This window comes from Cyanistes caeruleus, chromosome 1 (genome assembly GCF_971803275.1).
Source record: "Cyanistes caeruleus chromosome 1, bCyaCae1.hap1.1, whole genome shotgun sequence".
Taxonomy (NCBI): Eukaryota; Metazoa; Chordata; class Aves; order Passeriformes; family Paridae; genus Cyanistes; species Cyanistes caeruleus.
Genome location: NC_141701.1, coordinates 67935443 through 67956820, shown reverse-complemented (window position 1 = coordinate 67956820; position 21378 = coordinate 67935443). Strand labels below are relative to the sequence as shown.

Here is a 21378-nt window from a genome sequence, read left to right as displayed (position 1 = left end):
GAACACGAAAGACTGAAGAAGAGGGCTCATCAAGAATGCTGAAACACAGACTGAGAAAGGTGATAAGCATTCTCCATGGAAACTACAGGCAAAAAACCTCTGGGACTGGTAGAGATCAGGCCCAGACCAACTGCAAAAGGAGCCCAAAGTTAAGGCTGTTTATGGAGAATATGAAGTACTACAGATCATGAGAGTGGGTCTGTAGGCAGGTGAGAACAAGAACCAGTCTAGGAAAATGCTGTGGAAAAGGAACATGAGCAGGTATAAATGTATCTGACAAAAGATGGTGGAGTTTTTTGTCAAGAAATCCCATTTGAAAGATGTCTACTAATGAGGCACTCTTCTTTTAGTGGGTGCCTGGCTCTTATATATGGAAGATTGCCTACTATGTGTTCTCAGGGATATGATCATCACCTCGGATTTGTCCCTCATAATCCTGGAATGTCTCACTAAATATTTGTAGATTTTTTTTCATTAGGAAATCTGGTCTTCATATTCTCTAGGAACTGGTTTAAAAATCAGCACACTTCAGAATAGCAGGAGTATAAATTCTTTAGTGAAAAAAGTAAATAAAATCAAATAAATTTTAAAAAAATAAAAAAGAGAAAAAACAAAGAAAGAAAAAAGAGAAGAGAGGAAATAGGAGGGAAATAGGAGGGAAAAGGAAAAGCAAAATGAAAAGGAAAAATGACTGATGAAAATACTACTCTGAGGCATAAGACTGACACACAATTACAGATTCTTTATTCAAAGTGGTGTTTGAAGAGCAGGGGAACTGAAGAAAAACAGTGTTGAACAGCTACTCTAGAAAATGAACCTATTGCATCCTATGTCTGGTATCAGATAGATTTTCTGTACAGAAATATATTCTACAGCCATATAATTAAAACTTACTTATTACTGTACAATGAAACTTAATCCTCACGTGTTCTAGAGCACAGAATGTAGCTTTAACAATTTTCTTTATATATTTTATGTGTGCAGAAGACAAAAAAAATGTTTCATTTTATTTCATTTAAACTTGAGTCACTCCAATTAGGATTTTATGCATGCATCTTCCTGTTATACTACTTAAAATAGAAGGCTTTCATGAAATATTTGCTTTGAATCTCAGTGAAATAAATTTTTAAATTACATAGTATTCTCCAGGCAAAAAAAAAATTTACAAGCAAACAAAACTGAGATCCTTCTTGAAAATGTTCAGCATTGGTTATTTACCTCTTGGAAGACAGTCCTAAACCTTTATTATTTAGATTACAGAAGGTATCTCTAATTTTTCAGAATGTGTTTCTTCTCACCCATCTGTTGTGATGCTGACCATCTTTTTGTTCAATTAGTTTTCTCTCTTTCTCAGGCTGAATTACACTGTATATGTATGGGTAGCAACATATATCTTCTGTATCTTCATTTAGATACTTTCAATATGCCAAGTTCCTTAAGACCTGTCATAAAACCAAGCCTCTCAGCACAGAACAAAAGACTTAACTTACTGCAGAAGACCCTCACCACAAATCCCCTTCTCTCTGCTCTGGCCACAGACAGTTTTTTTCCATAAAAACCTAGAAAAAAGAAAAGAGTGTTTTAAAAGAAGGTGACTATCACTGTGCTTCATCTGAGTCCCAGGTCCTATACGATTTGTATGAGATAGATTTGCTCTAAGATCATGGCCCAGATCAAGCCCATTAATAGTCTGAGACAAAAAAAAAAAAATAAATATATATATATATATATATATATATATATATATATATATGTACTAAATAGTAAACAAAACTTACAAGAGGTCTTCTTCTTCATGTTCCCAGGAGCAGGATTGTGAGCATCCAGAGAGCATTACCATCAAACAGAGGGGTGCTCAATGAGCAGAGATTGAGCAATCATTTCTGAAGCATAGTTTCAGCAGTTCAGTTCTGCCTGATCTGAGTGACTGAGTTCCATGTTAATTAAAGCTGAGTTCTGTATGTTTTCATTATGTATTTTAAAGAACTGGATGTAGAATTTGGGCCCCTAAAAGACAGTATATTACATGCATTTAAGCCTTGGGTAATTACTTAACTCTCATTGTTTACACGATGTTATAAACTAGATTTTGCAGTATTGTCAGGGGAATTCACTACCTGCCAAGTCACAATCTTTTATAAGCATCTGAACTGGATGGGGTGTATTGTAGGCTTTTTTGTTTGTTGGTTTGATTGGTTTGTTTGAGTTTTTTTTTTTTGTTGTTGTTTTTTTTTGGGGGGGTTTTTGTTTGTTCAGGTTTGTTGTGGTTTTAAAGCAGCAACTAAAAAATTACTAGAAAACTTACTTAATTCTTGCTGTGAGATATGGATTAGAACAAGAGAAAAACAGGCTTAAAACTTAAAAGGAATAAAGAAAGTTTATTAACAAAAACTACAAGAATAAGAAAACCAGAATAAAACCTCCAGAAAACCTTTTTCTCCCCCACTACCCAACCATTCCCTTGTTCACATGACAACAGAAAGACAAAAAATCTTTGGTGTTTACAACAGTCCCAATTCTTGTTATAGTCTTTTCATCAGTCATTTTAGAGAAACAGAAGTCTTCTTCTGCTAATCTACGGAGTTTCTCACAAGAAAACTATTTCTGTTATAGCTTTCTACTTCTCTGATGCCAGCTGCCCAGAAATCTGCCATCAGTTGTCTCCTACCATTTCACATCACTCTGAGGTGTGTTATGGGCCAAATGAGTCTGGGGATGTAATTTTTAAGGATGAGTTATTCAAACGCAGAAGTTCTCTTCATCTGTCTTTGTGAGCCTCTCTGGAAACAGAAGTTTTCTCTTTACCTCCTGACGGCCCCAAATCTTCAACTATTACTTCTCCCCCTCTGTTCCAGCACCTCACTGGATCACAATTACTCCACCTTTTGCTCAAAATCCACCCTTTGAACACTCCATTCCTCCCAATATACTCTGTCATGAATTGAAGGAACTTTTTTTCAGAACACTATTGTCCATCTCCATAGCTTTAACAGAAAAATATTTCAGCTTATTAAAACATCTCCTTATTCTCTCTTCCCCATCTAAAACTTAATTCTTTCCTTCACTGTCTTTGATGGTTTTATGGTATCTTCTTCATGTTGATTATCCCTCTCTCTCTCTTCCCCTCTCTCTGGGAAAAAAGGAGTAATCTGTAAGTCTCATCCAGGTAGTAAAAGAGTTAAAGTCTTGGAAAAGCTGCAGATGTTCATGGTGCCAGGTTTCAGTCCAGCAGCAGAAACTACAAACCAAGCCAGGCCGGCCGGCTCCGTTTCTCCCCCCCCCCGCCCTCTGCGGCCTTGTCCGGCCTGGAGTGGGGGAGGAGGCCGAGACAGAGCCTGTTACCTCCTCAGAAGCTGGAAACCAAATAGAGAGAGAAATTCCTGGTCTTTAGTCCTAGGGTAGGTATTCACAAGTTGATCGCATTTTTCAATGGTCAGAATCACTGTCAGTTCTCAGAAATGATCAATAATTGGTCAGGAGAAAAAACTCCCATCAGCCTCCCTACCTCCCATCAACTTCCCCAGCTCCCAAAGCTATCTTAAAGGTAAAGTCACCCCAGGACAGGGTTTTTGGTTTATTTTTCTTTTTGTGTGTTTTTTGGTTTGTTTGTGGTTGTTTGTTTGTTTGCTTTTGATTGGACAAACATAGATATTAATCTGTTGTCAAACAAGTCTGTTATGAGAAAGGTTCTAAAACTTGATTTTGTTTTTACAAACCTGTGGTTGAAAAACCAAATGACAGTGTCAGAACCAGGAGTGCTATCAGGTGAAAAAAAATTATCAGAGTCTATCTTCCATAGGTTATTAACTAAAAAGTATTTAAACTATCTGGTCTGACTTCACTGATAAAGAGAAAAAACACATAGCAACAGCGAAAGCATTACATATAAGCTTTAGGGCCATTATAAGCTGTATGCGGACAGAGACACCCTTAGCTTTGTAACATCCCACCCAAACACTCAAAGATGAGCTTGAATCACCACATTCTCAAGCTCACAAAGGAGAGTAACAATAATTCTTAAGAGCTCTACCCAAATACTCTGCATAAAGGCATGAGGGCCTGATTACCTACTGCTTTCATTCTGACTAACTGGTTAGCCATGTTCACCACTCTCCTGTGACACTGGGATGCTGTAAAGCAGCTTGAATTTACTGAAAGTAAATGGGGCTTTCTATTTCCAGGAGTCACATCCAAGTTAATCAGTAACAGGTGATCTCTTTATTTAAAAAAAGACAGAAAAAAAGCAAACCCATCATGCAAATTGATGCTGACATTCTAAGTAGTTGTAACAAGATCCCTTGTTTGCAAAGTTGTGTTTTAAACTAATTTTTAAAAACTACCAATCATCAAAAACAACAAAATCAAATAAACAAATGGAAGAAAAACGAGGGATAGCAAAATAGTTTTATATAATTCTGATACTTCTAGTGTTTCAAAGTAATCTAAAACATGTCCATCCATGACAATGATCAGGTTTAACAAATAGACAACTATGAGAAAAAAATGCAGTATTCCATGCTCATTTGAAAAAAAATAAGTAATGTGCAGAAATGTGTGAGCTTAGAAAAATATAATTATATGAATCCTTGATTAGGATTCCTTGGTATGAAAGACTTGATAACAAATGATATTTATTCTCCTTTTGGCTGTTATTCTCCTTTTATTTCAGTTATGTACAGATAGTGCTTATAGAAACTGAGGATTTAAAACCTTGCACTATCCCAGCCACAGACAATTTTTTTCTGATGATATCATTTGGTTACTCAATCTCTTTTCATGTGTATGCATTTCTTCTGGTGCATGTACAAGAAATCAAATAGATAATGAATTCATTAGCAGAATTTGACCCAGACCTAAAAATCACAATTTAATGTGTATTTTGTACTCTAACAACTAAAGATCCTGCTATGGGATATGGATTCCTGCATACTAGACACTACAGAAGTATGCAGAAAAAGGAAACGGTACCTGTATATCAGCTCTATATCGGTGAGATAAAATTTTATGTCAGCAAGGCAGAGAAGAAGCCACTAAACAGTGAAGCATTTGTACAGATATATACAAAACAATGCACAAGATAAACAGCCTATGTATTTTGTGTCACTTATTGCCATAAACTTCCATGTCCTTTATTGATTCACACAGGAAATCTTACTGTCTGATAGTCTGAAAAAGAAGTTTGATTCATCTGGATCTCCCCAAGCCTCTTCATATCATCAAGTTATTAGAAAAAATGTTTGAATGATGAAGGACCTTCACCTTCCAGGTAGACCTCATTGAATATTCATGCTGAAAAATGGTGCAAAGTAGATTCCTTAAATATCCTCAAGATGTAAGAAAACTAAAGGACAGAATTATATATTTTCTTGGTATCAACTCTATCAGAGTAGATAATTTTAACTAGACTAGTAAGGTTTTCGTCTATTAGTCCCTTAGTAAATTATAGTCAGACAGAGATGCCAACTGGTAAGAACATCCCTGCAGTACATCCCAGATGTTTATATATAAGCTGTCTGCAGCAAGAAGTAATCATTGCACAGTGATTAGAAAACAGAATAATGACCCTGTTCATGATGGTGCCTCAGTCATAAGGGATGACAACCATTAGTTTCTGTGGTGCTACAGGACATTTGGCAGTAATGACTGAACAGAACATCAGTAAGAGATCAGCTGCATGACTGAGTGGTTGTGTCACTGCTTGATTTACTCTTTTTTAAACACTTGTGTAGCAGCACAGGAATGCTTGAAGAAATAAGTGTCAGGAGGAAGTGGTGATAGGTAAGGAACCCAGAAACAATAGAAGCAGAGTCTTTAAGAGATTCATCAAGCTAGATATGCAAGCATCCCAAAAATGCAGAGGTTACTGAAGTGCAGAAGCCTAGGAAGAAGTATACTAACAGATTAAGAGGAAATCACTGTGTTTTTTGAAGCCAATCAAAATCATCGCCAAACATCTGGCAGCTGATGGCAACTTAAACTTCACCCAGTAGACATGTCCATGAAATTAGGTCAAAAAATAATAACCTGGAAAAAAGAGAAAATAAAAAAATAAACAGATATACTAAGTCAGCAAGGCTCACGACTCAGAAGCATACTGTTTGTGCCTGGATGAAACATTTTCTTAAAGAGGGTATATACTGGGTATTTAAAGTGTGACCGTGGCCTGGAGATATAGTTTGTTTCCCAGACCCCACTGGGCTGCAGGGACATGACATTTTCACCCCTGAGGCAAGTAAAGCAGCTGAGCTGGTTTCCTGCTTGTTTTATTTTGTTTTGCAGTTACATTTCCCATAATAAAAAAATACAAACTGCTCCCTTTCCAGAAATACTATGGATTTTATTAAGCTCAGCCTGTCTGGGTTTTTGTTGATATTGTGACTGACTGCTTTTAAAATTCTGTATCTGCATGGTAGCTTTCTCCTTTGTTAGAACTAATTTTTCTTCTTTTATTTTACATTTTTATTTCCAAAGCACCCCCTCATTATGATCCAACAAAGTCTAGTATTTCTGGTTAAAAGTAGTTTATGACCAGACCCATTTCTCACTGGTAATATACTTTAAGTGTCTCTTCTGTAAATAAGTGGGGCAGTTGAAAAGATTAGCAAAAAAAATTTGATAGACATTTGTTAAAATTTGAGCAGTATTCTGAAGAGCGCAAACAAGTCTGCTGACTTCAGAGTAAAAATTTCAGTATATCACACTGAAAAGAAAACAAAAACCTCCAATCTAATAAATATAATTATTGGGTCCTCCAAGAAGTCTAAATGGACAAGTCAGGTTTTCAATAATTTTGTGACTGAAGATTATTTTCTTGTAATTACATGAAGACTGTATTTGAAGTTGTTTTTTTTTTGTTTTGTTTTGTTTTGTTTTGGTTTGGTTTTTTTTGGTTTTTTTTGAGTAATTGCACTGGGGGGGAAAAAATATCATTGTTAGAATAGGGAGAAATTTCTTTCATAGCTTTTACACTGGTCCTGTCATTTATCATTAATACAATACCTATATTCACTTAATTCATAACCTTTGCTACTTAAGCTGTACATGAGGCTGTGGAGATTCACTGAGCTGGAGGAACCTCATCAGTATTAAATGTACTTGTTCACAGAGGTTTAAATAAGACGTGATGTTCATCTAGCAAGGATACTGGGGGTTAGACAAATCTAAAACATACAAATTCTACCTAATTTTTAACTACTGACTCCTAAGCTTCATTTATGACTGGGTGGCCATCGAATTAATTGCAATATTATAAAGACAAAAATGGTCCTTGTTCAGAAAAGGCACAGGGATATGCCCTGAAGAATGTGTTGCTAAACATAAGATTAGCCAGCCTGTGAAGCCACAGCAGAAAATCCATTAATTTGTGAAAATGAGGCTCAGATTGAAATAATTTTCTGTCTTTCTTGATAAAGGTGACTTCCCTGAGACTCCTCTATCTTCATAATGTGCCTCAATACAGCCATTATAAGAATGCATTTTCAAATTGAAAGGATGTTGAATTCTCAACTAAGGTCCCGCATTTGGAATCAGATATATTAGGATCCACTGAGTTAAAAGCATTTTGCTAGGATTATGTGTAGCTGAACGATCAGAAGGGAAATTATGTGAGTGTGTTATAAGTTCAGGAAAATAAAGTCTATTTTTTTGTGTTTGTGATACAATGTAGTGTGTTTGTGTAGACATATGAAGCTGAAATTCTTCTGCTTCATATTCATCTCCTTTGATGGAAAAGGGTAACTCTTGTAAAGTACATCATAATGCTGTAATAATAATACAATTACAAACAATAATCAAGCTGTTTTCCTGATGAAATATATGAATTTAAAATAGTGTGAATTATATTGTTAAATATACATTTGAAGATTACTTGAAGATACTGTTTTGGCTGCAGCAAACTTGATAATCTGGTTTTAAAAACTATAGAACCATATTTCTAGCTTCAGAAGATAGTTCACACTGCTCAGGAAAAATAAATTCAGCTACAAACAGATTGTCAACAGTCTTCTTTCATCTTAGTTTAAGAGCATTGAAAACATACTAAGCGTAGTTCACACTGGAAAAAAAGCAGGAATGAGTTTTCTATCTTCAACATAAAAAGAAAAATTTTTGAGGCACATATACAGAGAAATGGTGTCAGGCCATTTCAGTATTGCGTAAATAGGATTGCACTTAAGAAAGAGACAGCATGGGGAGCACATGTCTGGCATGTGTGCACCACAGAGTCATTTTGTCTTCAAGTGTAAGTCAAAACCAAGACTGTGCTTTGCAACACATTATCAAACTGATTTCATGTCAACTAAAAAGTTGAAAAAGCTGAAATTTCATTTTAGTCCCTGAAAAATTCAATTCTGTTTTTGCAAGCATTATGCCATTATTGTGTTTTTCTCTTTTGCATTCTACCCAAGAAAACTTGAAAAATAACTAAGTATTGTTTCAAACTCATGGCTGATGAAACTAAAGACCAACATAACAGGGCAGAGCTTGGAAGAAAATCCTACTAGAGTATAATTACAAACAACAAATATAATTGTTAAATTACAAAGTCAGGGCCCCAAACATAATTTAAGAATTCCATGACAAACCTTAGGTGTTCCTTTTTCTTGTTATATTTATGATGGATACATGAAACAAATGGCAGATATATTTTCTCTTACTGAATTTTAGCATGTCAAAGAGAATATTTAAAGTACCCTTTAAAGTGCACAAAAACAAGTCTGTATCTACTTGGCTATGCGACAAGTCTCCTCTGGACACCCACAAAGGAGCCAAGAGACACAACAGAGGGAGGAGCAGGCCCAAATCACTCCCGGGTGGGAGACTCCCTTGGGCCGTCTAGGGACCTTCAGCCCAGCCAAGGCCCATCTGCCATGGCCCAGAGAAGCACTGCAGTGCTTCTCTTCATGGCAGGTGGCAACACAAAGGAAGGACTCCTGAGGAACATCAGGACTTCCAGGCCCCTCCCTGAACTGTTGAGCAGGGCTACAGGCCATGGAGCCCATCCTGTGAGTTGTGGGGAGCAGCTGTCCGTCACCTCTTGGACTAAGGGGTGCTGCTGTCCAGAGGTGCGACATAGGGGTGCAGGGCAAAAGCAGTTTGGGGTCGAACCGGACATAAGGGATATTAAGAAAGCAGGCTTGTGTGAGAGCACCTGCATATTTCTAGGCGTGAGAATTCAATGGGATAAACTACTGGGACCAGGGGAATCCTGGGCAGCTGGAGTGGGTGTGTACCGCCAGCTGGAGTAAGTCTCTGCCCTCAAAGGCTTGTATGTCTGTGTGCCAGCACCTGGGAAGCAGGGATCATATCGTTTCACTGAAGCTCAACCAGCATCTCAAAGTACAACAGTGCAGCATGTGACTGTCCTTCAAACTCTTTTTCTTGCATATTTTTATCCCCACTAATGTGCCCCACACATTTCTTACTCCTGAGGAGAAATGCCAACTTTGCTCTCCATTGCTATCTGTAGCCTTGAAATGAAACTAGAGGAGGTAGTATGGTAGCAATTCTGGTTGGTTAGTTCAGAATCTCCAATACATGAGATTTTTGTGTCAGACACTAAGTTAATTCTTGCAATATCACCTTCCTTATCTATGTCTACTTTTCTGTTTTTATAATGCTCTCCAAATTTCCTCACCAGCATCACAAAAGGGAATATATTGAAGTGAGAGAATATATTGAATATAGAGAAGCGAAACTGCAGCTCCGAGGTTTGCTAAGAAATGGTAAGAAACTAGTTAACAGAATGAACAGCTGCTGAAACAAAACTTGCTTCATATGACACAAAGCTATGTGTCTTCTGTTACTGAAAGAGTAAGGTACATATTGGGCTTTTTCATGGTAGATAAAAATAAAATTGCAGCACCTATGATAAAAAGAGAAAGAAATTCTACAACAAATATTTAAGTTAATCCATAAAAGGCACTTATTGATTACACCAGATTGTCAAATAATGATAAGTGGGGTTAGGCGTCTTGTTTCAAAACAACCTCCATTGAAACAAAGAAGCAAGATAGGGTAGAGGAAAGATGCCTAGGAAAAATAGCAGACATTTAAACATGAAAACATTAGGGAAGAAAAGTACAGCAGTGTCTTGGCAACACTCCAAGTTAAAAGCCCAAATGAACATTCATTCAAAATGTCATGGTTATTAAAACAATAATAATCAGTTTAACTGATGCCAATAAGTGGGAAACGAGATCCTTGCCTCTAAGTCTTTTTCTTTGCACCTCTATATGTCCCATTATTTCAAAAGGATTATATGCAAAACTAACAATTGCCTTTCTTTCTAAAATATTCCATCCTACTGCAATTAATAAACAGAGTACTCCTCATAATAACTTCTTAACACTGGTGTGTGTATGTGGTGAACGTAACATTGGGCAACAGCTCCCTCCTGCCTAAATACAGGGTTAGGTCCTTCTAGGAACTCATCATCTCAGGTTCTTGTTACAGTTGAAATTAGACCCCCTCTCATAATTCTGTACTACAAGAATCAAAAATAAGAGATGCAAATGAAACATCCTTAGAATTATTCTAAGAATCCCAGTTCCGCTGCCATCTACTAAATAGCAATGGACAAACACTTCAGTAAAACAGCTGTCATTTTAGGCTGGAAGGTACTGCTTGCAGAATAACCAGTGGTGCTGATGTGTCCATATAGAGTGAAAACCAACCCAGAGCAAACAGACCTAGGTGTGCTTCCCAACTGAAAGTCCAGTAGTCCAGAGATGTGTCCACAGCACCTGCATCAGTTGAAGCACAGCCAAAATTAATTGCATCACAATTGCATACCACCCAGTGTTTCTGATCCCAGAATCACAGGGATAGCGGAAAAGGTCTTTGCTAAAAGTTGAAGGGGGGAAATGTAAGCATTGTTTAAAGGCCTTATGAGGCTCATTTAGTGTTAAGGACAGGTTTAAAGAACTCAGCCCCAGATTTATGTTCATAACCAAGAAAATTAATCTGAATTTCAATGAAAGAAAGCAAATGAGAAGAATAGTTGTAAGATTGAAAACCCAAATGCTCAGAATAATTCTTGCTCTGTATTTGAAAATATGTGAAACAATATGTATATACTGTTATATATATATAATTGAACATTTATTCAAGAATCAAGAAAACATGTTCATTGACTGAGTTTCTGAAAAAATGTACTTTTCTGAGAGATTCATTTTGACTCGTTGATAATAAATTCTCAAGTTTCACACATTACTGTGAATAAAACAAACCCTCCAACCTCTAGAGATTATGGTCCAAATATGGTCTTCTAAAATTCATCTTTCTTCCTCTTCTTTTTCTCCTTCTTCTTCTTCTTCTCCTTTATTTGCTATTTCTCCTCCTTTACCACAACTGTCATTATGATCATTGAACAATTAATAATATCTGTATGTGAGGATGGATTATAAAAACTAAAAACTAAGAGAAATTATTGTGTACTTGTTTATGGTGGCATAATTTCTTGGCTTTGTTCCTCAAATTTTAATGTAGAAAAAAAGTAGACAATCATTTAAGATTCCATATTCACTGAGACTGTTTTTTCTCTTAATTGTGCTATTCAATAATGGATTGAGTAGCACAAAAATAGAGAACAGGCAATGGATAGGACTTTGAAGCTGATGTTCTAGGCCTCTAGATTTGCAGACCCAAATTTTTGTACATTTTCTTCCACCACTACAGAAAAACAGATCTGGATTAGGACTGAGCACTGTTACAAAGAAACCTCCTAGATGTGCTGCTAGGAAGTGACTCACTTCCTAAAATGCTGGGTGACTAGAAAGCAAGGTAAAAAATCAATGAAAGCTTCTGAGAGCTCTCACTGAAAACAATAAAATTCAAAAAAACATGTCATTTTCTGTGGACACTAAATATAGAAAAAAAACAAACAACCTTATTTTACACTGTATTTCAAAAAGGTAAACATTGACATGATTTTTTTTTTTTCCTTCTATCCTGATACTTTGTATATTTCTGGCTAAACTCCTTTGCATGACTTTTGCTCCTATCAAGACAGATGTCTTCACTAGAGCAGACAGAATTGTGATGATAGCACTTTGCAATGCTGCAGGCAGCCAATCTGTATAATCTCTGTTTTAATATGGTTTCACTCAGGCAGCTTTTCCTTGTACATGTTCTGAGTCTGGCTGAATATTAGAACAAGAGAAATGTTATATTGTTTGAGGTTGGAAAGACAGATGGAGCTTTTGTATTTGCTGCATATTGAAATCTAGCACAGAACTATTTCTTCTGGTAGCTGTAAAGTAACTGCTGAATAAGTTGAAGGGGAAAAAACAAGTGTGGAGAAGACATTTTAAATCACTTCAGTTTTGTACTTCCTGTAATTGCTAAAACCCCTCATTTACTAGAGCAAAAGCATTAAGACAGTCTAGTCAAGAAGACACTTTGTTTTTGAAATAACATGGAAAATACTTTTCATGTCAGATTGTGAAAAAGCTAATATATCAGCATAGCCTGAAAAAAATAAAAGAATGCCTTCACCTTTGTTGTTTCTTATTTAGGGCTTGTTTGATAGAGGCAATCTGGATTTTTTTCAGTGTTTCAAATGTATTTCCTCACAGTCTTGAACTGCTACAGTCAGCAAGGATATAACTACATCTATGTTTGATTCTACTCCTTACAGCTTGTGTGTTACACCTTTTCATGTTGAATCTTGTGAAATTAGTGATTCATATATTGGAAGAAATGTACAACAGGGAATCAATTCCACAGGCAAAGATGATACTTATCCTACGGATATTTAACCTAATGTTTCTGGTAGTATCTCCATTTCCTATTTCCCCATCACCTTGCCTGTCTCATTGAAAATCTGATTGAACAGTACACCAAAGATTCTATTATATCACCCATACCCTAGGGCAAGATTAGTCATACCAAGGTCATTTCTGATAAATCTGGATGTAGTGTGGTCTTTGAATTTTCTCATAAAGACACTGTAATGGTTAAATAGTCTTTTTGAATATTTAGTAATCTCTGACATTTTCCTGTATATCTAACATAATATCCAACATTCTATTGTTGCAATTACTTTTGTCCCAAAGATTTGGGACACTGATTACTGCCCTTGGCTTAAAAAAAACCTAACAGATGACTACCATTATATCACTTCTGGATTACTTCCTCCAGTTCTTTTCCCTGTTCTTTAAATTTTCTCTGCCGGCCCCACACTCTAGACTTCTGACAACACAATTATACTGACATCCACCAAGATATATCCATTTAATTATTTTCCAAAATGTGATGACCAAAATGGGATCCAGCACTCCTTGCACATTACAATGTTTGATAAAGCAGAAGTCCTTCTTCAACTGACAAACAATAATCTTATTAATTCATCCTAGTATAATCTATTTTTTGATGACATAATTTGACAGCAGCTTGTGACTCATCAAAGCACTGGATGCAGCTGATTATTCTAAGTTTAGAATTGAATTTAACACTGAAAGCATTTTAATTTTTCGGTGTGTTAAGTATCAGCCTGCTTCTGTAGAAGTGAATTTTTCCTAAGATCATGCTCCAGGTAAGTATGAGCTCACAGGTCCCTAAATAGTTATTTAATTCACTGATCATCATGAAACAAATTTCACACAAGGATAAAAATTTTAAAGATGTTTATCTTCTTGCAAGTGTGACTCAAGGGAAAGAAGGTAGAAATATTATAATTGCTGAAAATGTTTTGTTAGGATGTTTCATTAGACATCAGTGAATCTGCACACACCAGGCATCATCGGTTACCCATTCAAAATGTTTCAATGTTTTAAATAGACAGAAAAAGTACAGGAAAATGAAATCAGATCCAATTAGTTCTAATGCTCACTAAACTAATATTTACTTGAAGGTTATGATTTTTATAGTTGTGGTTTACTTATGTTGGGCTTTGTTGACACTGACATGCTGTTGTTCAAGATATGATTTCTAAGTTTGGCTGGGGTGCAGATAATTTTTTTCATCAGTTTTCTTTCTTTTGCTCTTATCTTGAGCCCCGCCCGACACCTCCCACCCACTGAAAATCTGAGTGCCAGACAGACTTCTTCCACAGCACTACTATATTTGTGAATCTTAAATGCTGTTTGAACAACTTGATTTTTTGATATCTAAGGAAAAATTAATTGATTTTTGATACCTGTAAAAGTGAAAACATTTCTGTCACCAAGGAAATTCTTCTAATTTACATGAATTTGAATTTTATTCATGTGTTATCTTTTGCTTTTACTCCAAGGGCTATTTAAGGTCTCCTTTCCAGTCCTATTTTATGAAGTTTATTCTGCTTTGGAAAGTTCCGTGGAATTCTATGCCATGTATAAGGAAAACTATAAAAATTTAATCCACAGGGAATGGGAAATCAATGTTGCTATCATTAAGCTGAACTTGTAAACACAGAACTTTCATATGAATGTGAAATATATTGAAAACATACAGGTGAATAAGGACATAAGTACTTAGAGCTGGCTGCTGTATACATGGTATTTTGTTAAGAAAGAAGGAATATAAATGCTAAACTCTGAAACATTAGTTCTTTCCTTCCATTAAACAAACAAAATCTTCAGCAAGCTGAAGAACAGAATAATCCAGAATGATAAAAATTAATAAATAGGAACTAAATATCTCACAAGGATTCAACTCTCATTAATCAGTTTCCCACTCTATATGATGTTTGTTTGTTTGTTTTTTTATGATCTTACTCTTTAAAATATAGAACCCAAATCCAAAAGAAGTACTGACACCTAGTTCATTCCTGATATGAGTTAACAAAAGATAGAGGACTTCTTCTGAGTCATTCTTGGAAATATTTTTTTCTAAAGCTAAAACTGCATTACACAGGAAGTAACAAAATATTGCAAGTATGCTGTAGAAATACCAACTGCTGGAAGGCAAGATCTTTCTGGATCAGGAATAACATCCTCGTAAAGACAGAAGGTAAAACAATGGTACTGAAATTATTTGTTGTTAACTTTTCCTTACATTATTAAGAAAAAAAAATCTATGTGGCACAATGCTACTGATATCAAATGAAATAAAAGTGTGAGGTCAAAAAATATTGGGGGATATTTATTATTTAGCAATTGTATTTTCCTTTCCATATTATTAAAATCAACATACTGATTGTGAAAGAACAGCGAGTACCAACAACTAAGGTTTGTCTACATTAAAGTATTCTTTGTACAAGGACCAACTGAAAAGGAAATTTTATAAAAACTGCTTCACTGTACATCTGAATGTAGAAATAGTTTCTTCTCTGTTCACTCATATACCTTTAATAGCTTTTTTTTTCCCCCTAAATTCCTTATTAAAATACAGCTGTTCAGGTTTTGTAAAAAAGTCAACATGTCTCTCAACAATGAATTTGAAATATGCCACTAGTAGTTAACTCAGAGTGCTGGTGTGTCAGCTAACATCAAATTTAGTGCCATGCACAATAAGACTTTTATAGGCCTGTAGCAACACTATTTTTTCCCCCATTTAAGTACATTTTGAATTAAACTCTGATGCATTTTCTTTATGCTTTTCACTCACTGAAATACTTTGAAAATCTGTTTTTCAAACTTCTGTCCTTACTCTTGTAAAGCACTTTTATTTCCCTGGTTTCCTCCAGAATACTGTGTAGAGAAATAACTCTGACACATGGCACTCTGTAATACAAAGTCTATTCTGCTACAGGAAGTCTGTTCCATTTGGCAGGTATTCCTCAAAAGCTACATCTGAGTAAGAATTTATCTATAAGAAAACAAGCATTGTGTAATTTTTAGATACCTACATTCTTCCTTCAACTACTCTGAAGCCTAATGTGCATGGAATCCTAGACAGTTAATAGAGACACCCAACACTTTCCCATTTACTCAGGAGTCAGGGCCTCTTCAAAAGTCATATTTAAAAGTATTCCTTGTCACATGACAGCATCCAGTCCCATAAAAAGCAGTAAATTTGGTCCAGTCTTCCTCATTCATGTTAAATTCCTAGTGCTTTCTGTTAAGAAGACATGTATGCAGTCGAAACACCAGTATTATGCATTTAAACAGAGAGAGGCATTCTGAATCTAGTCCTTTACACAATGTTACAAAGCTTCAGAAAGGGAGTGTCCTTTGCCCAGCTTAATAACCACACTATTTGCCTCTTTTCTAGCATAACTTTAAAATCTTGTTGCTGAAGCATAAAAAGAAATAAAAAAATCTGTAAGTAATTAGGCTTAATTGTAAAGGCATGATTTCTATCTTAACAAGTGTGCTTTAGTGAATTTGGGAATCCATGCATGTATTTGGGAAAGCTTCCACACTAGTAAGCAGCATCAGGACTATCAGCTTAAACTAATGCACAGTGTAGTACAGTGTAGTAGAAAACTCTAGTCTAGCCTGCTTTAGCCACAGAATCAAATGTTCATTCTCTAGTAAAATATTAAACTTAAAAAACCAAAAAAGCATATACTGGCAATTCTGCATTGTTGGTACAGGCAGCAGATGATATTTTTTCTGAATGCCCAAAGCAAATTAAGCATACAGAGATGGGCTCTCACCTATTTAGCTACAGGGGTCTGACAGCTGTAGTCACTGATCTAGGTAATGAAGGAAATGAGGAGGAAGAAAAATTATGGTCTCAGCTATATCTGGATTGCTCACTAAAATATGCAGGTAAATATTGTTGAAATAATTTTGATCACTGCAGTTAAATAATTTTGAGACATACTGGATTATTTATGATTTATTTTTAAAATATTTTTATAGAAGATTTGGTCTGGATTTCAGAATTTTACCATGTGAAGCAAACTCAGCAGAACCACGTTACTATAGGGCAAGACTATATTACATCTTCAGGAGAGCTTTGAATTGCACTAAAATTAGGATGATGCAGAAAGATAAATGCACACAGAAAATAAGTGCAAACACAAATGCTCCAGAAATGGCCAAAGATGGTTCCTCATCCCAAAAGAAGTTAATATCTTCTGTTTCTCTGCCAGTGCTCACTACAAGATTTAAATTATAATTTAATACTAATCTTTATAACACCTGACAGGGATCAGGTAAATAAAATGTTGTTTCAGGAACAAATTAAATAAATTTTAGGTTACATTAGAGGCTTATATGGAAGTAGCTGGAAAAAAATGTTAAATATCACAAAAATTAAAAAGATGAGAAAATAGATGCCCAGTGTAAGAAAGTTGTTTAAAATCTGTCTGTAGCTAACTGAAAAGAATATTTTCATTTAAATCATGTAAATTATCCCATCCTAAGACATCAAGAGGTGCTACCTCTTCCATGGCAACTCATACCTGACACTTACCAGGGCGCTTGAACTGATTGGTTAAAGTACATTTCCAACTTTAAGGTATTTGCAGGTGGGCAAAGTATATCTCACTCTGAAGTTCTGTGGGAGAAGTTTTCTTTAGCAATCTGGAGAGTAACTAGCTGCTGACAAAATTTCTAGCTCAGGCTTTCTATCAAGCACTTCTGATAAGCAATCCATATTTAGGCGCATGAGCGATCCTTTAGAGGCACTAATATTTTTTCTGTCAACTAATGGGAGTGTCTTGACAATAAGCTTAAAGTAAATGCCACCTTTTGGTGACTAGATGGAAGTGAAAGGAACTAAATTTTAAGTTATATTAGGACATAAATCCTTTAAAATGTATGGCTGTATATTTATCAGAGGGGCTAAATTTCATAATATTCTCTTTACTTTTTTTTTTAGTATCATCAGCACTCTTTGCATTGTTTCTGTCTTGTTGAACATAATGGGAGGCAGATACTATCTGAAGGCATCACAATTTTTTGTTTTCTTCAAAAAATAAAGTACCTTCTTGGTACTGGCCAGTGCATGCAGAGAAGGCAGACCTGACAGAGTACTAAACAAACCATATTACCCTCTACTGAAAAATGCTGTGGCAATATTTGCCTTATTACAAAATAAAAGCCTACTGCCTATTAGAAATATACAATGATAATATACTATGATGATAAATGTGTGCTGAAGATAAAAGTTAAAATACATTAGATAAGAGTGCATTTACTTGAGGAATATGACATCTTTTCTACATGGAAGTGAATTTTGAAAATTTGACTTTGAAGTTTAAAGGTGATAACAACAGAAAAGATGTAAGGGGAACAAAGGGTAAGACATATTCAATAAAGCAGGAAAAAAAAATATATGTTCTTATATCAACTCTCAAAATGCACATTTTTCCAATTACATCAATGGCAATTGCACGTGTTTTGTATATACTGAAAAGTTTAAGGTAAGCAATCCCATAAAAACAAAGCAATTTAAAGTTTTACTTGAAATAAAAATTCCATCTTTGGCACACTGCATTGTGTATAGGTTTAACAGCACAGATGGTATATTATTTTATGTCCTTCTTTTTTGCTGTTATCTACAATAGTTAATTGAAATATGTTCTTTGATTTAATAGAGGGGAGGGAAGAATTCATGTATCTTTAATGAAATAAACTATTATCAGTACAAGATTCATAGAAAATGATTTTGGTAATTGTAAAAGACAGCTGTCATGATCATGCTGAAACTATGATTCAGAGACACTAGGTAAGACATTTATGTCAATTAGATTGTATATATTGTCTTGGCACATTATATTCATGGTGTTGTTTAAAGTCTGTTATTTCACAGCTCATTGGTTTGCCAAAAGAAAAAACCCCACAAAATATTTTCCACTTTAGAGAAGAACTTAAACTCCAAATGTATTTGTTATCTAACTAATAACTATTAACAGTTGAAGCAAGGGCAGATTTTATCTTTGAAATATCTCTATCAGGTCTTTTTGGGTCTCATATTGATGGAATTTGGTATGTGTTATGCTATAGCTTCACACCTGTGAAACAGTGAGAAACTCCTACATGTTATCAAATCTTGCTTACTCATGGGTCTTGCTCTTGTCCTGGGTCAAAGAGGTCAGAATCTTGCTATATTTTTATGTAGTAACAGAATTGATGCCTTATAAGTATATAAGACCTCTCAAAACATTTGAAGACAGTTTTAACCTCCCGTTAAATAATAAAAATTCTTATTAACCATAAATTATTAATATAGACAGATTTTCATAATATTCCTTTCCCTCTCAAACTGAATTTTTAAGCCTATCACAAAAATTTTGCTTCAGGGATTTTAAGGGAGGTCATTCAAGGAATATAATACATTTGTGCATATATATATATGATGTGAGCATAACTAAATACATCCTAAAGCAGGGAAAAAATACTCCAAAAATTCTCCAATGTAATTTCTATTTTTTTACTTCTAACTTTCTTTTTTTTCCATTTCTTTTGACTTGATCCTAAAAAGTATTGATTATTTCTCAGAAAGGTATGTTTTTTCTGTATTTTAGGAGAATTTCTTAATGCATGCAAGGTTTATAGATATTTACTATTACTAAATCTGCAAATGTTTGGTATTTCTTCAATGCTAAAAGAGAAATCTTTCTCTTCTTCTGAACCTCTGAACTTCAGGTCTTGCTAGAAAATACTACTGGCAATCTTTTTCAGACAACAAACATAGGTCAAACTTACACAGGTTGTTAAATCACCACATGATATCACAAATAAATGAAACTTTTCTGGTTTGATGAACTTCAGGGACAAGTTTTCTTGGATTTTTTTAGGTTTGTTTGAAGGCTTTTATACCTGCATTTTTATCCAAAACTATGGCTTTGGAAAAAAAAAAACAAACAATCAACCCTACAATATTGATAAAAATTTGAAAGTAGTTTTCTACCGTCTTATACTTTTGGAAAGCTGTAAACATAACAAAACTGTATATTCACGTCATATCTTAATTTTTTTGTTCCAGTTTCCATTAACTGTAAAATGTAAAAAGCCATTATATTTATTGTAATTTTTTCTTTCTATTTGTATTCCTCTAAGATGTTTAACTTTGGCCCTGAATCTGAAACATTTTCTTCTTATGGTTAACCTCTACATTTAACAAAATTACCCTTACAGCATACTCTTATTTGAGCAACACCAAATTATCTTGGCCAACCAGTGGTCCTCTTTTCATACCAGTCATTCTTCAGGAATTCTGCTTAGTTGAGTGCACAATAATTTCTAACACCAAAAACCCCAAACAAAACAAAACAACCCAAAAAAACCCCAACAACAACTAAAACCCAAAAAACAAACAAAAAAATTTAAAAAAACAACTGATAGTATGCACAATACAGCACATGGGGACAAAATAAGAAGAAATTACAGAGAAATAGAACCTGAGTCAAAGGCTCAGTATTTGCTAATAAGCATGCTCCAAGTATCAGCAGAAACTCAGAGAAATTTCTTGTACACTTCACACAGGGAATTATGGCTCTAATTCCAACACTATGAAAGTATTTTTTTCCTATTTAAGTGTTCTCCTGCAGTGTTTCCATGAGTCAATTGTTAAAAATCAATGCTTATTTCCGTGTGGTGGCCTATTATATTTTTAATTGAATCCAGATTTAAAAATAAATAACAAATACTATCTCAACTCATGTTCATGAAATAAACAATCCCAACCGTGGCATTCTTACTAGAACACTAATATTGCATTTGGAATATGAAGCCATTTATTCTTGGTTCTCTGCTGAAAATATTGGGAAAACAGACATGGTTGATTTTTATTTTGCGCAAGATTTATCTCTAATTTAAGACTGCATAACTGCCTGGAGGCTGGAAATGGATAACTTCAGTATAGTAAATAAACTTTGTATCATTCAAAGCCTCTTTCCCTTTCTGGAAATCCCTTGCTTTTTATCTCCTAGATATTTTAAGCAGTGTGTGTTTTTATAGGTTTTCATAACAGTTCCTTTAAGTTTTCTTTTAGAGTGGAGCTGTTTTATTTTCCCTTAGGACTGGTAAAGGTAGACATTTCATAAAAATGAACTTATCATAAAATTTCTGGTCTACCTTCCTATACCTAAGAGTTCCTTGTTTGCTTCTTTCTTCTAAATCCTGAAAAGTTTCTAGGTCAAGACACAAACTTGTTCATTCAATTCAGTCCTGACACAGCTTTTTATTAGTAGAATAGGGGTCATATTAACTGTAAACATCATCTTTAATTGCAAAAATAATATTAAAAATTTCAGTGATGCTACTACTTCAGTTTTTCTGAATGTAAAATATCTATAGATTTTCAGTTTCTAGTGAGGATTTTAATTGTTAGACCAACTGTTATGTCTTCCAAAATTAAAGCCAGCTGGCTTCTTAGGGTTTTTACTGATGAACACTATGTGCATCCAGAACTGAACTAGAACTCTGTAACTAGTTTAAGTATTTTAAAAAAATAAAAATTGTGGTGTTCAGAGTTTGCTACATGAGAGCTGAGATTTGAGTAGTAAGCTAATTCCAGTAGATAACAAATGCTGTGTGTGAAGAAGCTAGCCTTAGGGAT

The 21378-nt window shown here is 34.8% G+C and overlaps 1 long non-coding RNA gene across 8 annotated transcripts in view; it reads left to right on the top strand.

The window, feature by feature from the left end:
- Positions 1–2426: 2426 nt before the first annotated feature.
- The window catches only part of LOC147655562 (uncharacterized), a 43632-nt gene continuing 24680 nt past the window's right edge, over positions 2427–21378 (top strand). For 4 of the 8 annotated variants that reach the window (XR_015289101.1, XR_015289102.1, XR_015289106.1 and 1 more), the window contains exons 1-3: positions 2427–3398; positions 5146–5266; positions 9638–9722. This is a non-coding gene — a long non-coding RNA (uncharacterized LOC147655562). Of the gene's footprint in view, positions 3545–5145; positions 5267–9637; positions 9723–14816; positions 14932–21378 lie in introns of all 8 variants that reach the window. The other 4 variants (XR_015289109.1, XR_015289107.1, XR_015289103.1 and 1 more) reach the window with 3 other exon arrangements.